Genomic DNA, 26,508 nt, shown 5'->3' with positions numbered 1-26,508 from the left:
GGGTACCTCTCGATACTCTATGCTCACAGATGTTGACCTCCTTCACTGCAGTTCCACCACTCTTCCTCTCTGGGCACCCCGTTGACACGTGACCCAGTTTTCCTCACGAGAAACAAATTGGCGATGTTGATTTTTCTTTTGATGACGATGTGTTTTCAACTGATTTTGAAGAGCCCGGTTCTGGACGAGGTCTTTTACAACCTATTATTCTATGGCCAGGAACTCCACATCTATGACACTTTCCGTTAAACTTTGTATCGTTCAATCGAGGTTTCTTCGAATCAGCTGGGTACTGATCATCATTAGAGTCAAGGCGTCTTTTCAAAGTAACACCACCGAGTATGCGGAATAGTTGTGCTCGAGTAGTGATAGCATGAGAATTCAGCTCACGACGAATCAGGTGATCTTTCAAGCTCAACACAGATACAACGAATCCGGCGATAACCTCCTCTGGCATTTCAACTTTGGGTATATTTTCTATTAGATTCCACAAACGCATAGCTGCCTCACTCGCTGTTTCCTTTACTCCCAATTGGAAGCGCCTTATATAGTCAAAATAGTCCTGGATCAATTTGGGCTTCGAAAACTTTGCGAGAAGAATTTGTTTCATAGTGTCCCATGTCAAATCTTCCAATCGTACCTTAGTCAAACAAGGTGCAGCACGTCCCTTTAAAGCGCTTGTCAATGCCACTAAAAGTTCAACTCCATTTAGGTTTTTCGCTTTTACAATTATCTCCGAAACACGACACCATCCCTCGATGTCAGCGTCAACATCGTCAGGGTTAAACTGGACCAAATGCACTGTATTCGTCATAGCTGAAGCTGCTGTGGATGCATGAGGCGCTGGTGAAGTTGTAGCCAACAAGCGAGTCAACAAAGTTTCCATGGTACTCAAAAGTTTACTACCGCTGGTCTCATCACTTGCCTCTTTTCGGTCACAGGCGTGGTATGTCGAAAATAAAGGCACTTTTGATAATAAATCAACGTTCTATTTATCACAATGAAGTCTTTTAACAAAAATATAGCGTCTTCTAAGCGATTTAATTAGATTAAAATCACTGGACGTAAGCGATCCGTCGTTGTCGATCGTTCAGCCACGCTATTTTCAAAAAGTGACAATCACGGATGACAATCATAAGATGGCCGCCCTCTCACAACGACGTTTCACTAGAGTGTTGCCACCACAGTTGGGTTGCCACTCTCGTCCTTACAAATTCCAACATTGAATTAAATTAACATAGACATCGATACTAGATGGCTCTGTCTAACATTTAACTTAACTTAAAAAAAGATAAATTTAGAAGGCGCTCGAGGTGCCGTCATATTTAAAAATTTCCTTCAACTTCACTTATTTCAATGATTGGCGGAGTATTGAAACAAGTATTTTCGCTACATTTTAGACATGCTACACTGCAGTATAAACCAATCTTTCGACAACCACAAGCAGCTCCACAACCATTTTTGCAGCTACAAAACAACATTTGCAATAAATTATCTGGAGCTGGTGATTGATTCATTGTGATTGGGAAAAGTATGTTATTAAAATACTTCCAGCCCCAATTTTCAATGGTTACATTTTCAATATCTACATTTCCTAACCATAACTGGATTTGTAGATATACTCTTTTTAGTATTATTTCAGACAGTAAAAAATTTAAAGATTGCGGAATAGATTTATCAATATCTTTAAGCTTTTTTTCACTTGATGTATAGTTTTCATTATCGTAAACTTCAGCTCTTATATCCCTCCTAATGATCTCACTAGCTGCTTTCAATATATGTAACTCCTGTTCTTCTTTACTATTATTTTGGTGATTAGTTTTTTAAAACGTATGATAGTGTTAGCTTCAAATCTACTTGATACAACAATATCGTCATGATAGCGGTCTATGAGTCGTTTTCTAATAGTTTTTTTCATCTGGTATATGCTGTGAAGTGATGGCATCTTTTAACTCTTGCATAGAAAATTGGCAGTCGTCATTCTCTTCTATATGCTCCATCGCTGCATCTATCATCTCAAAAATTCTCAAACCGGGTTTCTTCTCAGCAGAGCTCAGATGAATAGAATTTTTAAGAGAATTATAACAATCAGCATGATATTTTGCTTGGAGTGCTTGTAAATCTGCTATACCAGAAATTCTTTTATGAATTTCTCGATAATAATCATTTTTTGTACAGCTATAAAGTGTACAATGGAGTCACTTAGAGTTGGAGTATTAACCCTCAAACCCTACACTGCCTGGCGTATACAGTATTCCTACACAGGAATAGTAATCCAAAATAAAATAGTTAGTAAAGTATAGAAATAAAGACAGTTATTGAAAATTATACTTTTATTTATATTAATTGGCATTATGAGATCACGAATCAGCCTTACAATTTAACATTACACATCAATTTGAGCACTTTTGGTATACTTTAACTTGGTGTTCCAAGCAAATTGGAATTTTGCACTTGGTGAACCTGGTCTTGCTCTTCCGATGCCTGTTTCTCGGACAGAAACCACAACGCCCCTGTGTGTGACGTTTAGACCCAGAAGAATCGACAGACATGGGTTGCTTGAGAATCGCCGCGATACTCTCCTTTATTTCCCTCTTCAAAGTTGGTGTTTGTAGGCGCATTTTCAAATGTTCATCTATAAGATTCATTCCCAATTCTTTTAAAAACTCCGAAGAAGCTTTATGTCAGGCTTATTATTTGCTTTTGAGCATTTGTAGAGAACCCAAGAGTTAATACTAACTCCATTCAATAATCCATAGAAAATGCACATTGGCCAACGTTTGGTTCTTCTTTAGACAGAGTATTTTTTAGCCATTGCATCACTCTCCTCCCTTTGTTTTATTATAAAAATGAATAATTTCTGGAAGCTCAACTTCATTGTTGTTACCTGGAGAATCGTGGAGAGTTGACAACATGATGATTACTTTTTTCTTTGTCGATTTCGGTGGGCAATAGGACAACAGAGTTAGAGGTCCATCATACGCAAACATAGCGGTATTTCTTTCTCTGTTTGTTAACTCCAAAAAGGACTCTGGTATTTCTCCTTTATTTTTTCGCGTCGTTTCCGACCATGGAAAGGAATTGATCCTTTCCAACCAGATTTTTTGCTAAGGGTATGCTGGCGAACCAGTTGTCCATGGTTATGTTGCGACGGGATCCATACAATCTCTGGAGAGTTCCATGACGTAGTACTCAGGCACTGACATATTTCGAGGGGAGGGTGTTTGACCCAGGTAAACAATGGCATTCAACATATAAGCTGTCTTGGAATCGCAAATCATCAAAATTTTTATCCCGTACTTATCGGGCTTTGAGGGTATATACATTTTAAAGACACAGCCCCCTCTAAAAGCCAATAATTGTTCGTCGATAGTACAAGATTCAGTTGGTGTGTAGTATTTGTTACACATTTTTACAATATGATCAAACACTTCACGAATCGGAAGTAAGCGATCGGTAGAACGACGTTCTTCGCGTGTGTCTCTGTCATCAAATCTTAGTCAATTTGTCAAGAATTCGAATCGACAACGGGACATTGTGGCTCTAAAAAGCATCACGCCAGTAAATTTGTCAAACAACTCTTTGGTATTTATGTCATTCATTTTAAATACTCCTGCGAGATAGTAAAGCCCAATTAAAGCCTTTAACTATACCAATGATACTGGTTTTACAAATGATGGTAAACTGGACGAGGCGATATTCTCTTCACCATCTTCTTCCTCCTGAAAGCCTTTATATTTCTTACGTTGTTTTTCAATTTCTTTATTTGTATGATATGCAATTTTATTTAGTATTTCGTCATTTAGAAAGAGAGCCCAACCTTCTATTGGCTTTGTAATACTTTTCGCTTCACCTTTGTTTCCAGATAAATGCATAATAATGTTGCGCTGCTGAGTTCTACGCCTCACTGGCTTTTCTCCACTCCACTTGTGTCTATTATTTTTTCCTTTCCCGTAAAGAACTCTTGGAACATTCAATACCTTTAGTTTTCCTTGTCTTCTTAAATCCTGGGATAGCTCTTGCAAAGTCATATCATCATCGCTACTAAAGGCATCCTCTTCATTATTTGTTTGATCAATCACATTCATATGACGAAAATCTTCTAAAACACCATCAGGTTCATCATCAGAATCTTCTGTAACTGAACCACGAAAAACTTGGTCTTCCTCGTCACTTGATTCCTGATTTACTATGAGACGTATTTCTTCATCATTCAGTCCACCTTCCACAGCCATCTGCAAACCATAACGTAAAAACACTAAAAACATTGAAAAATATACTGTTGTGCAATATATATTTTTGAATTTTAAAAGAAAAATTGAATTGTATAGGTTATGTTTTATTTTTCAACATAACCTCTATAATCGAATGTTTGAACCGCAATCTATACGTTTATAATAAAATTGTTCAACTATAGAAGTAAGCTTAAAAAATTAGTTATATAAAATTTTAAAAAACTTACGTTGTTCCTATACTGGGGTACTACAGCACCCAACGACACACGTGCACACGTCTACAACAGCCGGCTGTCGCCGCGACACTGGCCAATCCGTGGCGCGTAACCTCAAAGTAAAATACGCGGAAAGTCAAACACGTGCATTATCAATCACCGAAATAAATAAGAAAAATAAACCTTGTGGGTTGCTACAGCACCCCGAGTAGGGTTTGAGGGTTAATATAAGATATTTGTCTTCGTCGTTTTTTATTTAATTTGGCTTCTTTTTCTTTATTAGCTTCTTGACCACAGATGAAACAATTTTTTCCCCACTCAAAGCTCGATAGCTCAGTGCTATTTCGGAGTTTCTTTTTCGCAGGTGAAAATGGAGTTTCATTGGTTCTCTTCTTATATGTTTCAATATATTTTTTGTGAATATATTTTTGACGACAAACTGTATGGGCGTAGACGAATTCAGCTTAAAGATGAGATAACAAGCCATCTTTTCGTTCGCTTGAAGCAGCTCGTAAAGTTGCTATTCCTTTAGTTATTTTTTGGATAACACCTAAATCTGAATAGGTTGTGGAAGGTGAACCGAATTTTTCACAGATAATGCAGCTGTACTCATTAGTTGTACTACTAGTCCTTGATTCATCCATTGTTAGAAAACTGTGATAGAAAACAATATGATTAAATTATGACATTTTATTTTTTTTTCTTTTACTTGAATCAATCTTTAATTATTTATGTACTTATTATTTAATAATTATAACGTTCATATTATAAGCATCATGATCATATAATAAACTGCAAAATTTTGATAAGATTACTTACCGAATAAACAAAAAAAATAATCTTACATAGAAATTCAATAGAAACAGAACGTCTTCAATAAAACTTTCGCCAGAAATAAACAAAAAACACACAACTTTTACTCTTAAATATATACGACATGCGTAGAACACGTGTCATTTATAACTAAAAAGTAGCTAGAAAAATCTGTTCAGTTTTGGAGCAGCTGCCGTTGCTGTTCCCCCTTCCCTACGTTCTACTACCTGTCCAAGGTCGTTATGACCTTTCATACACTCCAACATTGTGAGAAAATATTCTTTTATGTCTCTTTAGGTATTATTTAACGTATAGATACGAAAGAAAATAATATTTTAATTAAAATTACATGCTTCAATATCAATTTTTTATATTTTTGTTTAAATAAAAAAAAATCAAAAGCACACAAAAATTTTGGGCAAACTTTATACTTTATAGTATAAAAAAGAAATCCCCCCTTCGCCCACATAAATTCAATCACTGTAACAGAAGTATGAGGTTAAAACCCCCAGACACTCCACTACTAGTACACTATAATAAAAAATAATAAGCGTTTCAAAATTACAGTCCTTTTTTATTTGTTTAGTGCTGATGGGTCCCCATGGCACCTAAAACGACATGATACTATATGCAGTGAACATTTTATTGGAGGCAAAAAGTCAGACGCAGAGGTGAGCCCTAGCTATATTCCAACAATATTCCCGTCAATATCCGATATATCTATATATCCGATTTTTTTTTTCCAAGTCCATGTTACCTGCATCAGAAGAATGTATGAGAGATTCATTCGGAGTCCTCCTCGTCGCTGTCGTCCGCGGCCGGAGTTGAGGTATCACGTGTTTGGCCACTACAATTTCTATATTTCTATATTTCGTCTCCATAATAAAATGTTTCGATTCTACTGTTTTGTTTGCATGCCAGAGTAATGTATTACCACTCGCCGCTGATTTTCGATTCCAGGTGACAATTTTATTCAGCTAGAGCTCAGCAATTAATCATTTTACAAGAAAAAGTTTTATACAAAATTTGTAGGAAATATCACGCTCTTTAATTGAGACAATTTTATCGTATCTCCAAAAAATATTGAGTTAATTTACAAAAACAAAAAATTTGTTTTTTATTACTTAAATATATCGGAAAATATCAACAATAGGGGGAAAAGTTTGGTATAAAAAAGGTGTGAAATTTTGTTTTCTACAAAAAAGATTTCTGCGGTATTTAACGACAAACTTACCGTTTCCGAGATATATGCAAAGAAACGAAAAGAAAATAGTGTACGAGTATACGACGATATTGGCAAAATTCGAACCTTGTTGCTCCGGTTTGAAATTACGCGCGAAACTACTTACGAACGAGACTTGCGTTTCGTTACACGTATGTTATAAGTAAAGATACATTAAAATATGTCCTAAATCATAAAACTGTAAACGGCGTAATAAATTATGTATACATCTATACAAAATAATAGTTTCAATTACTTTCATCACTCGTAAACGTAATTTAATCATTAGCAAAACATTAAAATGTTTTTTTTTTTCTAAGCCTACGGAACGTTGTTATAGAATAATATCAAAATAAACGAACGATATATGTATTAATCTATGGTGGATATTTAAAGAATGGTTCAAATGATATTATTAATCTGAGGTTTTACTGAGTTTTGTAATACGAACAAATTTAGACCATGGTTTTTCAGATAAACCTGGACTAGATAGTCCAGATTTAAACCAAGGTTTATTTAATTTTTTGTAATGAGACGGTATAAGTTTGCCATGTGAATCATAAACTTCACACCCTCTTTGAGTAAATGTTACTTTGTAACTGCTGTTAACAATAGTGATAACTGAGAGTAGGTTGACAGCTATGTCTGAAACATATAAAACATTTTTAACTATATGTTCTTACCTTGGGCTAATTTGTCATCAGTGTATCCAACTCCTTCGACTGACAGCGGGTCTTTATTAGCTACTGTTATTTTCTTCACCGGTGGCTCTGTGACATTGCGCATCCACTGTCTATTGCCAGTCATATGCATGGACGGACTTGAGTCGATGAACCATTTATTATGGTTATCCCCTGAAAATACTGAAAAGACTGCAATGAACCCCTTTTTTTTGGCTTTTTCATTTTTGGCACTGTTTATCCTCTTTTTGCTTGTACAAAACTTAGCAAAATATCCATAATCATTGCAATTGTAGCATCTTGGTCCTCACCATCGTCATCCCTTTTAGTCTTTATTTGTTGTAGCTGATGTTGATGTTGTTTCCTTGATTTTGAGCTAGCGTATAAAACAGTACTGGTTTATGCTGTTCTAATTTCCTGTAGTAGCTTGGTCTTGATAAGATTGGCACTAATAGTCACGCCGGAGCTCTCGAGCTCCATAATCATCGGAGCGTAGACATCGGGCAGACCAGCCAGCATCAAGGTGCCCAGCCAGCCAGCATCAAGGTTCTTCGTTGACTTCAAACCCTATGTACGCAACTTGTAGGCTGTTGTAATTATTTTATTTACGTATGACTGCATATTATCACTAGATTCCAGAGTAGTATTTACTAAGTCTTTCAACAGTCCAACTTTTCTGCTCGATTGAGCAGAAAAGTTGGACTGTTGTACTCAAACTCTCGTTGCAAATTATCCCACACTTCTTTGGCGGTCTTACAATCTTGTACATACGTGCGCAAAGTTTTGCGGACCTAACAATAATATTTAGCTTAGACTTCACTTTGATGTCTTTATTATAATCAACAGGTTTTTTATCTTGGGCCATTGCCACAAATGGTCATGTTCTAGGTACGTCTTGACACTGAATTTCTATGTAGCGAAGTTTTCACGACCGATCAAATATATATATCGAGATTGAACATTTGATGCGACGAACTCATTTTTAATTTTATAACTCGCTGACCGGTACGTTGCACGTGTATATAACTTCACTTTTGTTCCGGTACACTTGCACCACAAAGTACTGATGAATTCTGTATACGATAAGCACCCTCTCTTCGTGGCGCGAACTTACTGGTTAAGCCCTTTCACGCGTTACTCGGTGAGTGGGAATTAACCCACACCAAATCTTTATAAGGAGGACTACTTCAGCGATGTTTGTCACGTTCTGTCTGTTGATGTTCAATTCATTGCTGTACATCAATTACCAGAAGCGGGTATTTATCAGTACGAGTTACGGCGTTGAGTTTTCTATAATCGACACTGAAACGAACTTCACTGTTTTTCTTTCTTAATAGGTTGGGGAAAAAGTTTCTTCGTATTTTATATGAAAATTCAAAAAGTTTTTTTTATAGTTTATTTACATTTGACTAAAGTATGTAGGTGCCATTTTGTTCCATAACTTTTTGCCATCTTGTTGGTAGTGACATGATCCTATTGCTGTAAAAATTTTGGGGCTTCTGATCGAAAAACTGCGACAAGTGGTTTTGGCAGTCCTCTCGTGATGTTAACCTGACACTGCCTAAGGAATTCTGCAGAGACCGAAACAGATGAAAATCTCAAGGTGCAAGGTCAGGACTATACGGCGGATGCATTAATACCTCCCAGCCACACTCTCGTAATTTTTGTTGAGTGGCTAAAGATGTGTGAGGTCTAGCGTTGTCATGGTGTAAAACCACACCCCTTCTGTTGATCAATTCTGGCCGCTTTCTCTCAATTTCTTGCTTCAATCTCATCAATTGTTCGCAATACAGTTCTGAATCGATGGTCCTGCCGGGCGGTAACAGCTCATAATGAATGATGCCCTTCCAATCTCACCATACACACAGCATTACCTTGTTGCGAGTTAATCCGGGTTTTGCCACAGTCTGTGAAGCTTGACCGGCCTTTGACCACGATCTTTTTCGCACGTTCTTGTCGTATGTGATCCAATTTTCATCACCAGTTATCAGCTTCTTCAAAAATGGTTCGGTTTCATTACGTCGTAATAAAGAATCACAAATGAGTACACGGTTCATTAGGTTTCTTTCAGTGAGTTCATGAGGCACCCATATATCGAGCTTTTTTGTGTACCCAGCTTTATTCAAATGAGTCAAAACCGTTTTGTGGTCAATTGCCAGTTTTTCAGCTACATCGTAACTACTAATATGCCGATCTTGCTCCACTTTTTCAAAAATGGCATCAATTTTGTCCGTAACAGGGCGACCAGAGCGAGATGCATCTTTGATATCAAAATTTCCGGCTTGAAAACGCTTAAGTCAAACTTGCGCTACTCTCACAGATACTGCATTAATATATAACATAAATATCACAAATTTTTTTCGCGGCTTGAGTTGCATTTTTACCTTTTTTATAGTAAAATTTTAAAATGTATCGAATTTCTTCTTTAGATTCACTCATTTTAACAACAACAAAAACAAATAAAAATCACACATATTCCTAATTTGAATTTGGAAGTCTTCTTTAAAATTTAAACTTTTTAATGATACTAAAACCAGCCAGATACAAATGGTATAGCCAAAGAGATTTTAATACAAGTTCATACATACTATATGCGAAAAGACTTTTTCCCCAACCTAATATTAACATTACTGATAAAGCCCTTTCGGGCCCAACGTCTTTAATATAATCATCTTTAAGCATAGTGTCTAACTATTTTTGTATTATCTCTTTTTTAGCGGTAGAAACTCTATACGGTGGAGTAGCAATCGGTGCAGCATCTCCTGTGTCAATGCGATGTACTGCAAACTGTGTCGGCTCTCCCCCTGGAGCAAATATATCCTCGTGGACATTCAGGAGGTCGGAAAGCTTCTGTTGTTGTTCTAAATTTAAATGAATAGGTACCTGCATCGTCACTTAGACCTACCGACGAACAGCTTATTAACGGTGAAGTTCTACCCTCAAATTCAAGAGGTTGTGACGTCCGATCGTATGTAAGATACCACATATCACGGTCGAAGTCCAATACCATAACAAAGCCTTGAATAAAGTTCATACCTAACAAACTATCAGTTGCATTTGGAAACATTATGAAATCAACGACCCGCGTTTCTCCACGAACGGTGACACTAACGTTTGCGATTTCAACAATTGTGAGCAGACACAAGTTACAAGAGCAAGCAGGGAGTTATGATATGACGACCGGAGAAAGTCTTTTAAAATAAATAAATCTTCTTAAGATGGAAGCTGGTCCTGTTGCTTTCAGGAGCGTCCTCGCGACTTGTATCTTTGTGTCTTGATTGTATCTTGTGTTTATTCCAAAACTTCCAAAAAATTAGGGTCCCAATTACTATGTACAGGATTAACGTGGGCCAACTAGGAATTGTCATTAAGTTAACCCAGTGAAAATCATCTGCTTCTTGACTATCTTCGATTGTGTTCATGAGTTCATGGATGCTGTCTAACGAGATGTCTTTTAGGTGCAGTTCATAACGGACCTCTTCTTGATGTTTGAGATTTTGATCTGGTAGCGGAATTACTTCATTCATCGTGATGGTGTTGCTGTGTATTCCTATCGTTCTATTCATGATATTTATCTGGCAGTCTTCTGAGATAGTTAATAGAAAAATGTTTGATGTTTTTCTGTAATTTGTTTTGTGTCCACACTGAGTTCTTATTGCTTCTGGTTCTGGCAAAATTTCTAACCAGTTATTTTCGTTGATCTTCTGGAGTTTTCCTTTGTTAAGATTCATGCGAGCATGGGTGCAGTTTCCTTTTTGTTTTTTTATTAAGGCGATGGTGCAATCTTCAGATTTTTCCGTTGTTCTTAAGTCTAGCGAGTTGCAGAGCAAAGTGTCTTCGGAGATTCTCTAGCAGGGTTCTTCTGACTATGCGTACTTTTCGCTTCCAAGGAAGGAATTTGGACTTAGGTATAATGGTAAGGTTTTCTTTATTTCGGATAGAATATTTGTGTATATGATCATAGATATTAAAGTCAATGGACGGGATTACTAATATAAACGTTAAAGAGTGTCTTGTACTATACGCTTTCACGCTTATAGACTTTTCTATTTTATGAATGTTTTCCATACTTATTTCAGCAACTGGTTTTAAAAAAGAAATTTTCTCTATGTTTCTAATTTCTATAACTAAATTACGAGGATTAATAATACTAGGATGCATTATACCTAACTGCGAAAATGACATAGCATCTTCTAATTCAACTTCTAGTGATCAAAACTAAAACTTATTTGTACAATCTCTAGAAAGTGTAATTGGTCTGTAAAAGTATTTGTGTTAACTGTAATGTTATGTAATAGAGATGCTAATTTGTTTTGATTCTCGTTTATTTTATTTTATTGATTAGAAAATTCATTAATTGTATTTTCTGCCAAAGATAATGTTCGCTTTTGAGATGTCTGAATATATGAAACTGAACTGCGAATTTTTCAAAACGGATTGCATCTTCGTTATCTAAATTGCTTGTAATTAATGTAACAACTGAGCCTAAGCCATTAATGATACCACGTTTAACTCTATTTCTAGGTGCTATAAACAGTAAATTTTTATCAATTAAATCTAAATTATGTTCTATTTGATCTCAATTTATTTTATACAGATTTTCTGATGCCTTATAGTTTTCAGCTGCTTTTGTACTTGCATATAAGGACATTAGTTTAATAGAAATTAAATGTAATTGAGTTCAGTAGCGTAGCTATCGTAGGGTCAGGTGGTGCAGTGCACCAGGGCCCTGGAGTTCAGGGGGCCCTCTAAACTAAACCTTAAGCTTCTGAAGCTAGAAAATCATAACCCTGCGCACAAGATTTCTTATTTGGTATCTATAATTTTAAAAGGTAATTATTAGTTAAAGAGGGGTGAGGTGAGGGCCCAATTCTTTTTCTATGCACCGGGGCCCTTAGTCACCTAGCTACGCCACTGATTGAGTTATATTATATGTACAAGCAAGGTTAAATGAATCAACCTGTTTAAGGATACGTCCTTGTTTAAGTAAAAGGATTCCATTATTATTATCTACGGGTTGAAATATTACGTCTGATTTTTTAGGGACGATATGAACGAGGCAAGACCATAGGATGATGACCTCACGGATGATACCTTGTTTTAATAAGTTATCTACTTGTTTTTGTATTTCTATTCTTTGTTGAATTGGTTGTCTGTAACTTCTAACAAATATTGGGGTCTGGTCTGTCAGTCTTAGTTTGTTCTTAACAGCGTGTGTAAATGTCTATAACGATAGCAAATCTTATTAATTTCACGACGCTCTTCGTCATTCATGTGGTCTGTTCGTATTTTACGTAAATTTTCACACAATTTCTTATCTATATCTTTGTTTACTTTAATTGAATTTAATTTACATTTATCTGTGTCTGAGTTAGAAATTATTTTCTTCACAGTATTAAAATTAATTATTGATGCTTTAAATTTTCTTTTATTAACTTGAACTATTGCTGCAGGTGATTTTAAGCCATTAGACCAAATAAATTCGTCATGGATGTATTGACCGTCAGCATAGTTCGTTATTACGGTTATAACTTTCTCACATCTGGGTTCTATAGTGATTTTTTTTGAGGGGTAGTCAAAGTAAATAGGCATATCGGAAGTAGAAGTATGTAAAAGCTTGTTTTTTATGTCTATGTTACATTCTAAAGTCTTTAATAGATCTAAACCTATAAGTCCTTTGTATTTCGGGTCAAAGTCAGAAATTAAAAAATTATGTATAATAGCGCTATTAAATATTGGTGGAAGGGGTAAATAAACTACTTCTTCATGATGTGTGCATGTAGTAGCATGTGCCGTTTTTACTTCAAACGGTTCATATTCGACCAAATTTTGAAAAATTATATTCCAAATAACTGTAGGGGATATCATAGAACGTGATGCTCCCGTATCTATGAGGAACTTACCTTGAAATTCTTGTAGTTCTATATATGGAAGGTGATCTTTATCGTGGTTATTAAGTTTTACTAACTCGAGCCTTCTTGGTCTGGACCCCGGGAAAAATCCTGCTGGGTATAGGTCTCCTCATTATGAGACTGGTAGTCGTGCTGGTTGGGGTCGCAACTATCAAAATATTCATACTGACCTTGCTGATAACCGTGGTCCATTCCATATTCAACGGGTTGTTCATACGATGAGGGTTCATTCGTGTAGAATAGTTCCTCAGCTGCAAACTGTGGCTTCGGTAGCTTAGATATGGATAGATATGGATCTCATTTTTGGGGATTAAATTGCTGTTGGGATACATTATTTCTAAAGTTACCGGAAGAAGGTTTGTAATTACCTGTTACTAGGCGGTTCTTCCATGGTAGCATGGATTGTACCCATTGCTGCCGCTGTTCCGGCGTCAAATTATTTTTTTGAGGGACAAAAGTATTAACTGGTTGATTAAATCTAGGAACTGGATTATGAAATTTAAAATGTGTAGGGGTCGGGAATTGATTAAAGCTTTTAATTGGTTCCTTAACCTTTCCTTGCGGTATATTAAAACTATTACTATTTGTCTGGTTATAAGTAAGTTTTGCCTCCTCTTGCCTAGCTATTACTATTGCTGATTCGAGTGTAAGCGGCATTCTTACACCTATGGAAACATGAAATTCTAACTGGTTGGTGTATTGTTCTATTACCATATTTTCGTAATATGATTTTTTTCAATGTGTACCTACCGAAAAAAGTATATTTAAATATATCTCTTAAACGTCTGCCAAAACTCTCCGCATCTTCTCTTTTATTACGTCGCATTCTACTTAATTCCTGCATAACCTGTATTTCGTTTCTCGGTTCTCGTAGTCTCTGAACAAGAGCCGCTTTTATAGCTTCCCGTGAAGTAAGGGAATCTTCATATGCTATGGCATCCATAGCGACGCCGCTTAATCTTCTTTTAATTAACCATAAAATAGCGGGATGGTTTCTGGCTGTGGCTTCTAGTAAATTTAAGATACTTTCTACTTCTTTAATATAATAGTTTAATAATTTTGGATTGCCATCATATTTTGGCATAAGTTCAGAAATTAGCTTAAACCTAGAAGAATCGCAATTTACAAAAGACATTTTCTTTTTTAAATTTATATACAGTGTAACTACAGGCACAAGGGACATAACATCTTAATTCCCAAGGTTGGTGGCGCATTGACGATTTAAGGAATAGTTAATATTTCTTTCATCGTCATTGTCTATGGGTGATGGTGACCACTTACCATCAGGTGGCCCATATGCTTGTCCACCAACCAACCATAAAAAAATGAAAAAAGAAATATACTTGAATTTCAAAGTATATAGCGAATATAACAATATTCTATATTTTATGTATTATTTTTATTTAAATAAATTATATATTTTGTTTTATACATATTTTTTTCAAAGTGAAAGCCTATAGCGATTTTAGTTTCTAGACAAAACACTAATTCTATACGGAAGGAAATAGAGCACAGAAACATGGAATAGCGAGTGTACTCACCAAATTATCCTCTACATCTCCTTTCCGGATCTTCCAGTATCCAGTAGACTCTTCCGATGCCGCCGTTGTAGACTCGTTGAGAAGAAAGTTGCGGTTAAACGATCAAAATCGTTCAATTGATCAAAGATTCTATTTTCTCAATTGCCGCAACTACTACCGACTGCGCCAGTTATGATATGACGACCGGATAAAGTCTTTTTAAAAAGATTTATTTATTTATTTATTACAATTAATTATACAAAAACATAACTTTATTGATTGGAAACTGGATTAAGACTAAATTAATTATTATGATATGTTGTCAAGTACATTTGTAAAATATGTAGCGCATTGTCTTTTTAAATGCGGTGTCAGCGGAATGTGTGGGAGTCGGCGCTGGAATGCGTGTATTACGCCATGGTAACTAGGGTAATACATTTTTTTGAAAGTGTTAAGCTTTCATTAGGAAACAAGGAGGCTAGATTATAACCAAGCTTGCATCCCATGTAGCCCTTTAGTGGTAGCGATGGTCTTAGCTTGTACACGCCTTTTCATCAAAATCTTGCAAGTCTATTATCATCAGATATATTATCAGTAATTAAGGAAAGCGTAGCTCTATGGCTATTAATTGTCCCATATTGACCGCCATCGTTAAATATCTTTGTAAGGAATTCTATGACCATCGGGATTGATGGCTCATACAAGTTAATTGAGTTATTAGAACAAAAGTTATACCAACGTTTAAGGTAGACAACACAATGCAGGAGCTTTACAGTATTTTCCGGCAAGAAAGCCAAAACGATGTCTAAAGCGGATTTTGGGGCGCATCTATGTTGCAGCGCCATCCGGATATCATTCCGACCACCAGGGTAGTGTCTGTTTGAATGTTCTGGCTAAAATTAGGAATTATGACATCATTAGCTCTTAGTTTTATTACATCTGAAGAGAGAAGTCGCGTAAATAGAGGGTACCAGGGTTGAGTAGGCCAATCAGGCACCACGACAATTTCTTTAGCTTTATCTGATATTATTTTTCTTAGTGTTTTAAGTATAACTGCTACTGGTGGAACAGTATAGAAAAAGGCATTTGGACCAGTATAACGTGAAAGCGTTAAATGCATACTATACATTGCATAGGCTTTAGGGTCTCTGTGCCAAGAGGCATAAATATTACATTTCTTATTAAGTCGACTGGCAAATAAATCAATTTCGGGGACTTGGAAATTATCTATTACTTTTTGAAAACCTGAGGCAGATAACTCCCATTCGATATCAGAGTGCGTTCGTCTGGATTCAAGTAATTTCCGAATAGGTATTTGTCAATTTTTGTTATTGACAACTGGTCCTTGAGTTCCTTTTTAACAGAATAAAGTGCTAATTTCCGCTTTGCTTCAGATTCGGTATGTTGGATGTCGCAGAAAATTCTACCAACATCGGAACGGTCTTTTATCAACTCGTAATTTTTATCATTAGCACCCAGATGATTAGAAATTATAATGCCCAAAGATGAAATGGCTGCCGCCATTTGCTTTTGTCTTGCTGCAATGGTCCTATCAATGGGCCATAGACGGTTCTAAGTCGACCGTTTCGACCCTTGGAACAGTATTTGCAATTGGTTCCTGCCCTGTATGTATGTATATAATAATTATGTTTTTTCCGACGTGAGCGTTTCACTTCCTTTTCCAATTGTTTTTTTTTTTGCTATAAATTCTATACTACTATTATCACTTGCACGTTTCGGCATGATTTTTGTCTAATTTGTGCGAATGAGTGAAGTGGTTGAGCACTAAAATGCGAATGGGAGGCTGTGGAGAAAAGTTCAAAACAGGTGGGCTGACTTGGGTGGGGTAGGAACATATCTTTAAAAACTGAAGGATCGCATCTTAAAACGGTATAACAAAATATATTTTATTAAAGTTTATACTTTATAAAACTTAAAGTATTATAGATGTTTTATATTATATGTAGAAATAAAAGACCATAATCAAAAAATATTGAACGTGTAAAAAATTAAAATATTATTAGGGTAAGGTCGTCTTAGTCGTACCAGTTCAAGAAAAATAGCTATAATTTCTATTGTAATAAAAATAAAAGAAAAATCTTTGCATATATAAATTCTTCATTTATTAACGAACCAATAAAGACTAATAGACATATAAAAATCTTTTAAAAAAATGTTTTTTTATAGGTTTCACAATAACCTTCCTTCGGTACGACTTAGGCAACCGCTTACCTTAATCGTACTGTTATAGGGTCCCAAATTAAACAATTTAAAAAAAAGGATATTTAATTCACAAACAGTTGTTCAAAATAATTATGTGGACCCTTTGGCAACCGTTCCCGTGCGCGGATAACAACCAACTGACTCTAATTGAAAATAAATTAAAGGCTTGGATGCTGATACAGCAGTTTGGATTTTCTGGATGCAAATTCCTATACTAATCCCGGATATAACACCTCCCCCTATAAATAATAAACTTCGAATTATTAATTCGGAGTTTATGTTTTCATTGATTTCCTAAATTCTTAACCTTACAGAAGGTGATGACATTTCTATAACTTCATCAGAATTTATTTCATCCGTTTCGGTATATATAGAGGCCTTTGCTCTTTTAAATATCTCAAACGATTTTCGGTTGCTGCTGGGTTTTTTACAAAACCAGTAAATATTAAATATTACTAAGATAATTACGACTAACATAATAATAAAAGTAAGAACTGAATAATGTACTCCATATTTTACAATATATGGATTATTAATGATTTCATCGGTGTCGTGCAAAATGGATTCTAAATTTATTTTATTATTCTTCAAATTAAAATCATCTAAATCAATTTGCAATACCACTGGTGAAGGAGATGAATTTTCTATATAATTTTTAAGTTTGTTTAGATTACAACATTAATCATTAATCAAGTTAAATTCTACATTAACAATTGGAAAAGTAATATTTTTAATTGAATTTCTAGCTACAAATTTTACATTTTTAGTAAATGCAGTACATTTGTTTGGAATAGTAAGTATTCCTGTTCCTTGTATATTAAAATCATCTATTGTAGTTCACGATTAGGACAATCGATGGATACCTTAGTTACATTAGATTGAACATAAATCCATTTATTATTTGAGATCGATTTCCAAATGTCAATATAACCAATTATAAAGTTTGTTTCACATTGCACAGGTAAAACACTTGTTGTTACAAGCTTTTATTAACTTTCACCTGTCCCGTTGTCTGTCGTTCTTGCAAATCTTGCAACTTAAATTTGATCCACTTCCCGGTTTCCGATTGAGTTGAAATTTAGAATGCATGTATAAATCGGATGACAATGCAATGTTATTGTGACATAGAGCCGATCTGATGATGGAGCTGGAAGGTGGCCATAGGAACTCCGTAATTAAATGATGCAACCCTATCGAGTTTGAGCTCATTAGATTCGTCTTGACAAGTACTTTAATACTATATGGTAACCAGGGTCTGATGATGAAGCCGGAAGGTGGCCATAGGAACTCCGTAATTAAACGATGCAACCCTATCGAGTTTGAGCTCATTGGATTAGTCTTGACGAGTACTTGATACTATATGGTAACCAGGGTCTGATGTAATCAATGGTGAGAAGGTGGCCATAGGAACTCCGTAATTAAACGACGCAACCCCATCGAGTTTGGTCTCGTTTGATTCGTCTTGACGAGTCTCTTGCTTTCGTCCCATATTCATTATTAAAAATAGAGGTACTAAAAAGTTAAAAATAAAATTAAAGAAAAAAAAAACCTTTTTAAAAACAAGCTTTTATTATTTGTTTATAAAATTAACTAAAAAGTTAAAAATAAATTAACTCTAAAAAGAAATATAACACTTTGTAACTTAATAAAAGCGTGTTACATTTAATACAACACAACATTTTCCTCAAGCTATCACAATGGTCCGAGTGCATTAAGATGCCTAATATACCTTATGATTTTTTTTGTTTCAATTGCTTTCGTCTAAATAAATTATCATTATTTTTAGGATATTTTAAGGTTGGTCGGTATATCAAATTAGAGCGTAAAGACCCATTAAATAATCACTTACTTTTTAAATAAAAATAACGGAAGGATATATTAATGAATATTGTTTTTTTTAATTCACTAAAATCAGCTACCTTCTTTTAAATAAACACAAAAAATACAAAAAAATTTTTTTACAGTTTAACAATTATTATGATCACAGCGATTATAAAACAATACCTAACACATATACAAGTTTTTTTAAATTACAATCCTAATTAGAAAAAAACTAATAATACATTTACAACAAATAAATCATCAAACAAATTACGGGGGGCCATAAATTTTTGTCTTGGTTAATCAAGTCTTTATTTAATAAAGACTAGACCAGAAAATATTTTTTCTGATATCATTTAATTAAAATTATTTATGTACACAAAATTCGGGGGGCGTGGGCCATTGACGGTATCTGGTCATGAAAGGTACAATGTAAGTATAGCATCAATATACAATAGAATGTATTACACCGGTTTTGCATAGCACTATGTTTAATTAAGCATTTAAATAATTAAGAATTAAGCAGGCGAACTCAACGTCATGAGTACTGGTATGAGTTAGCGTTAGTTTTAAATTTCGAATTTAGAAAATAAAAATAAGCAGGATTGTGCAAACCCTGAACGCAGCGTCCAGAAATGATATGAAACTTATTTCAATGCGAAAACAAAAGCAGTGCAATGCGGTAATCAACGACAGCAAATGCAACAGAAGCAGCGGCAGCAGCACTGAACAGGCAGCAGTTCCTTCTTAAAACTGCAGCTCCAACTCAGCAAAACTCTTTCAGTCCACCAAGCAATATAATAATTTGGATTATAATTTTTAAAGTATATAAAAAAAACACTCCCTGTGAACAAAACAACGCATTACCTATCCTGTGTGAGAACTAAGAATGTTAAAGAATGCCCTAGACAGAGGTAAAAACAAACATAGGTTATTAACATTAAATAATAACTCATAAGATTGAATTTATTAAATTGGATATTTAAAGAGCCATAATATGGGAAAGTATTGCTTAATTTGCAATACTACAATATAAAAAAGCAAAAACTATATTTATACTAACGAAATAATGCTTTTGAATGGTTTCAATGGCATTCGACTTAGGTCATCCAGTACATGAACAAATGTTATGTCAGTTTGAGTAAAATCTGAGAAACTGAAAAGAAAATATTATTGAGCCATGTAGGATATTGATTATCAAAGGTAAGTAATGCATGAACTCACCTCAGGAGTGTTTACATAAATGAAAATTCGGCAATACTTGTCAGATATTACACGTGGCCGGTTTTTATACAAAGACTGAACGTGAAATTGAGTAATCCCCATTAATTTGCCTCGACTCAAAGAATATAAATTGTTTTACTTACGGTTTAGTAAACTGAACCTCTCAAAAAATGGTAATTTAAAGTCATGACGTAGGTAACCCTCCGTTTACTAATTGGTCTTTAATCTGAAACGAATGTAAAAATCAATATACGAAATATAGAAATTATATATTAAATGCCAATATTCATTGAATTTACTCACGAAGTATAAATGATTTTATCGTTTTAAACTGACAAGTGTCGGAAGGTAACCAGCACCTGCACAATGATAAAATGAACGACGCAGCAACGCAAGTGACTCCATCCCAAGAAACGAAGAGATAATAGATATAAAGACGATGACGATTTAATAATCGTTTTCTTTAAATAACCAATAAATGTTAATAAAGATAAATACAATATTTTTATTAAAATTAAAATATTGCAAAAATTTAATTTATAAGGTTACATTGGATAATTGTAACCTACTGTGCCGAATCATAATAAATAACTATTTATCTTTTAGTTGCCGCTTGGTAATTTTACCTTCACATGCAACATTTTCACTCTTCCGTTTTTTTGTTTCTCTTATTGCTTCTCTTTTTTTTATAGCCTCAGTCAAATAATTAGGCTCTCTTATTTCCATTTTTCTATCTAACCTAGAGTCAATTATTTCTGGAAGCATACAATCAAGATAGAATTTTTTAAATTTTTCTTTCATATTTTTTTCCCAGAATTCGTCATCTCTTTTAATTATTTTAATTTTCGCGTCTACATATGTCCAAACCATAAAAATACATTCGTTTTTTTGGGCGATGTGCAGTTGTCCTTGGACCTGATAATACCAGTCATGATTAGTGTTTATTGTCAGATCTCCTGTTTGATTGCGTTTCCAAAAATTTATTTTTTTTATGTTAATACCCTCGTTTATGGTAATATTTGAACATGAATATGGACACTTAATTTCGACAATTTTATGGTTATCCACTATTCCATCGGGAGTTGCACCTAAGTAGCCGATTTCTGCATCTACAAATAAACCGAATTTTTGTATTATGCAAGGAGAACCTTCAATACTTATCAGGGCTTTTAACTCCTCTAACGCAATGTGTTCATGGTCTTTGCCATGTTGGATTGATTTAACATTTTCTAAGTTTGCTCCACGAAGCAAACTTTTCACTAGCGGTGCGCATTTAATAAGACCTCTTTTACAAACTTTTCCAAAACTAGAAGCGGTTAATCGGTGCTTTCTTTCTTGGATCCATTCCATAGAATCTGTTTGCAAAGTAGTTCTCCTTTCAAGTGCTTTGCGTTCTACTTCTGTGAGATTAATCTTTTTTAAATGATCTGTTTTTGCGAATTCGTAGTCGACTTCATTTAAGTCTGGCTTTTGACAAAAATAACCATAGTCTTTATTATCATAATAATTCTTACTTTTTGTAAAATTTGATTTTATTCTTAATTTTGATTTTAAATGTAGATACCTTCTTTTAAACTCTAGACGACTTATGAAACTGTTGGGGCTTTTGAAAAATAATTTGTTGCACAGGTACGTTCGTGGCTGCTTTGTGTTAAATGCCACAACGGACGTAGCACAACGGGCTGAATATGATTGCCTATTTGAAAAATTTAATCGTTTACCTCCCACAAATTTTGCTACAATACTATTGAATACTTCAGCAATGTTACTGTTGACTTTATAGATTAAACTTTTAGCATTATTAACAAGTCTTGACACTATTTTCATGATTGCATTGTAAAAAGTGCAAGCTTTTATTTCCGGCACTAAATTTCTATATTTATCCGCCTTTTTTTCATATGTGGAATCCAGATGCTTACAATAGTATGACTTACAAGCTACATGATTACCAAATACATGATTTGGTCCATTCAGTAAGTCTGTTTTGAGATCTACAATTCTTTCATCTAATGTTTTTTCTCTTTGGGAATTGTTATACTGCACAGCACCAGTGACCGACCGCCGTAAACGTAGAATATTTTGCGAAACGGTAAGGGGTGTATAGTTGTTTTAGTAAGTTCATCCATTTTAGCACAGTAGTTACGAAGCAAATGATTTGTGCATTCAATTTTTTCTACAACTATTCTTGGATACGGATGTTATATAACTTTCTTTTCGTTTTCCCATTGCACTCTGAAAAATATTAAAATTAAATATATAGAAGCAAATATAAGTATAACCATGACCGGTTATTGCTCATACTTACTTAGTTTATCTGGTTCCTCGAAAAGTAAAAATTACGTTCCACGACACTCGCACCCTACCCTTATGTTGACTTGTCTATGTGTGCGTAGACGTTTCGCGTAATTATAAGATTCTGCTCGAAATAAAAAACTGACTTGCTCTCGTGAGCTCTGGGGACGGACTGAAGATTTATTGACAGTGATGTCGAATAAAAAATCAAAACCGTCAAATGATTTTCTCCATACTAAAATGTATGGACGACGAATGCAAAAAAGTAAGCAATATTTAAATAAAAATTAGTATAATATTGTGTAATATGATAAAGATTGAATGCGGTACCCTTATTATTTACACCTTTGAAACTATAAGTAACCAAAAATACATGTATAAACTAGCATCTAAATAGCTCAGAAAATCCGAATAAAAAATGTCGATTTCCGTGTTTGGAGTGATGTTGACGATGAATATGCTAGGTTATTGATGTATATTTTAGATATATTATGATTTGAAACTTGAGACATATCTATTAAGATACTGCATGTAATTTTTTATCCATATTCGATGCTCCAATTTTCAGATATTTCAAAACTAGTAAGTGCTATTTTAGCGTTCCGTAAGGACGGCCCCCTTAACTGTAGGCTCATCGCATAAATTTCGAACCGAATATAAAACAAGTTCAATGTTTTTTATATGTAACTTGAAATATCAAATGGGATTAGAACATTTAAATGACCATCAATGATTTTTATTTGACCAACGTAATCAAAATAAAGCCCAGAACGTGAGTCGACTTGTTGTATGTAGTCATTTTGACCTTGTGCTTCAGATGAGACACTGAAAAGAAACAACAAAGATTAATATTTGAATATCCATTCAGGAATATACTAATACTATGTTTATTACTACAATAAATGGAAAACAATATACTAACACTAAGATTACTACTAAGATAAATGGATAATTAGGAATAATAAGACTTAACTACGCTGGTTACTTTTAGGATATTCCTTCATTAAAAGGTAAGTATTACTTCATTATTCTAAGTCTTTTATCAACTATTTAATCTTTTCTCCTTTTTTTATAGGTTTCCTGACATTTCTGCCAGTTTAACTTCATCATAATGGTGTCGGACGTGACGACGGTTAATTAAGAGGGACAGAGTATTATTGCCATGTATTTTAACAACCTTATAGGGACCCTTCCATACGGGTGATAATGCTTTTCTTAATCTAAGATGATTTTCCAGATATACGTAGTCCCCTTCCTTATATTGTATTGGACGAGTACGCGAATCATAATATGTTTTAGAAATTGATTTGGATTTACGGATATGTTCTAAAGCCTTTTCTCGTGAATATTTCAGTCGATTCTGAAGCATTCTGACATAATCAGGATAAGTAGCTCCAGGGGCTTCGTCAAAAACTGAATTAGGGATATAAGGCTTATTTCCGAAAATAAGCTCATATGGAGTAAAATTAGTAGTCGTGTGTACAGTAGTATTGTATGCCAGCATTGCTGTATATACAGCCAGTTATCTTGTTTTTCATTTACATATGACTTTAAATATTCTTTTAATGTCGAATGGCTTCTCTCAAGGGCACCTTGAGTTTGTGGATGATATGGAGATGACCAATGTTGCTTAATTTTAAGAAACTCACATGTAGCCTTGAATAATTCAGAAGTAAAATTAGTTCCTTGGTCCGTTAAAATAATTTTGGGGATTCCGAACATAGAAATAAAATGTAATAAACATTCGCTAGTTTCTTCAACTGTTGTACTACGGATTGGATAAGCTGTAGGAAACTTCGTGAGGTCATCTTGGATGGTAAGGATGAATTTTAATTTAGCAAGCCCTGCTTTGGACATAGTAGGTTCATTGACCTACTATGCCCAAAGAAACACGTTGACAGGGAGATGTAGAAGTGCTTGTTATTTGCATTGGGGCTCTATTAATCCTACGAAGTGCTTTATTTTCCTGACACTGTTTGCATTTTTAACATAAGATTCAATATCACTTTCATTCATTTTTTTTTTTTATTTTTTTATTTTTTTTCATTCCTTTCCAGTAATAACTTTCTTTAATTCTATTATACATTCTAGAATAACCTTAATGACCCGCTATTGGTATATCATTTTAGAGTAATCCTTTATGGTGAAAGTTACGGGATGTAAAAATAATATGCGAGACTTCTTAGTTGACACGTTTATTTGTCGCTACAGTTGATAAGCGAGTGTACTTTCAGAGGTGTCGCGCTAACATTTATACCAAACACAAAATATATACTAAGCACTATTTGTAACCCTACAATATTCCCCCCTTTTTAAAAAAAAAATACAATGTAACAAACGAAAAAAAATATAAATAGAAATACAATAATTGTCATATCAACTTTCACTGGGAACAATTGCACTTTGCAGGCCACGTGCAAGGTGGTAGATCTAAACATTAAAAAGATAAATAGGCACGCGCTATACCAACGTTTCTATGCGTATTGCACTGCAGGTGAATGTTGACTAGTTTTGTCGACCTGATTTGATGATATAGCAAATATTACTTCTTTACGTGTCCTCTTCTTAATACCCTTTTTACATCTTGTCACAGTTATGTAGAATCCGAAAAACAAGCTCAAACTCAAACTCAAATAACTTTATTCAATATTGAAGCATTACACTTTCTTATTGATGGTCAATTGAAACACTACCACCGGTTCGGAAAAGAAAATACCCTGACCTGAGAAGAACCGGCGAAAGAAACTCAGCGGGTTTTTTTTTTTTTTTAGTTGTCTCATATATTATTTAAACAATTTAATATGAGATGAAATAGCCAGGAGGCGATCGTTTCATTCAAGATTATTATAATCACAGTGATAAAAATAATTGAATATGTTTCGATCTTTTGCTCGATTGCACTGGTACTGGCGCCATTCGCGCCATTTTGCGCAATTACAATTTCCTCTTGTTTACTGTATGATTTTCCCATTTTATTACAAGTTAAAGAAATCTTCACAATAGAAATGAACAAAATTCTACAAAATTGTGTAAAAAAATAAAACTGATAGTTGTGTATATATGAAAAAAAAAATGCATATGTCTTAACCTAGTTAATTTATACGTAAACTTATAGTCTCGTGAATGCTATGCGAGGGTATGCTACTCAGTTCAGTGCTATACTAATGGCGATAAATGTTTATTATAGCTTTATCGTAACGCCTAGCATAATATTCGCTTGCACTGTACACAAACTTATTGTAAAAACCTAACCGGCGGTATTATCACGCGGCCCGAACGTGTGGTATGATACATATTGCTAACGGGTTCAATTCTCGTTTTCTCTCTGTACTAGCGTTATTATCAGACGTTTCCTTCAAAACGTATGCAGGCTTTAATCTGTCGATAGATATATTAGCTTTTCTATCGGGCAACTGAATAGTGTAGACCTTGGACCCCTTGTGTAAAACGCGATATGGACCGTCGTAAGGGCGTTTTAAAGGTCTGCGTACCGTATCATCTCTGACAAAAACGAAATCGCAATTTGCTAACTCACTATGTACGAAAAACGAGCGAGAGTTACCATGTGGTTCTGGTATTGGTCTTGGCTGTTTTATGTACTTTTGTATATTATTTACTAATGTATGAGGCTCTGAGATACTCACCTGGGTCTGGTCGCAGAAATCTCCTGGAAGACGTAACGTACGGCAAAAGGTAAGTTCAGCTGCTGATACTCCGCTGTCACTGCGACCTGCTGCTCTGAGACCTAATACAACGGTAGGTAATTCCTCTACCCATGACTTACTGTTCAAATGTAACATGAGCGCTGCTTTCAAGGTTCTGTGCCAGCGCTCCACAGCTCCGTTAGCCTGAGGATGGTAAGCCGTGGTGCGCATCCTGTTAATACCTAATAATTTCAAAAGTTGTTGAAAGAGTGAACTTTCAAATTGACGACCTTGGTCGGTTGTCAATTTCACTGGACATCCGTAACGACAGATCCAATTGATATATAACTCTTTCGCGACTGTCTCTGCGTTAATATCTCGTAAAGGATAAGCCTCCTGCCAACGCGTACAACGATCTACGATCGTCAAATAATATCTATATCCCTCTTGCGAAATCGGTAACTGGATTAAATCAATAATCGTATTGCTCAATAATGAGTATGTGCTCAAAACGATTAGCATGTGGAAATTGATTTAAATTTGAAAATGTATGACGATTTACTTTCGCTCGTTGACAATTTAATTTATTTGTTTGTTGTGTGTACTGATTTAATAAAGATTGATAGGACGCTGCGTTTGGTAAGTGTAAACGATAAAAATTGACCATACCTATAAATCGTCGAAGTTTTTCGACTGTATCTGGCTTC

The sequence above is a fragment of the Vanessa cardui genome, chromosome 19 (assembly GCF_905220365.1).
Source record: "Vanessa cardui chromosome 19, ilVanCard2.1, whole genome shotgun sequence".
NCBI classification, from domain to species: Eukaryota; Metazoa; Arthropoda; class Insecta; order Lepidoptera; family Nymphalidae; genus Vanessa; species Vanessa cardui.
Note: the sequence above shows the minus strand (reverse complement) of the source record.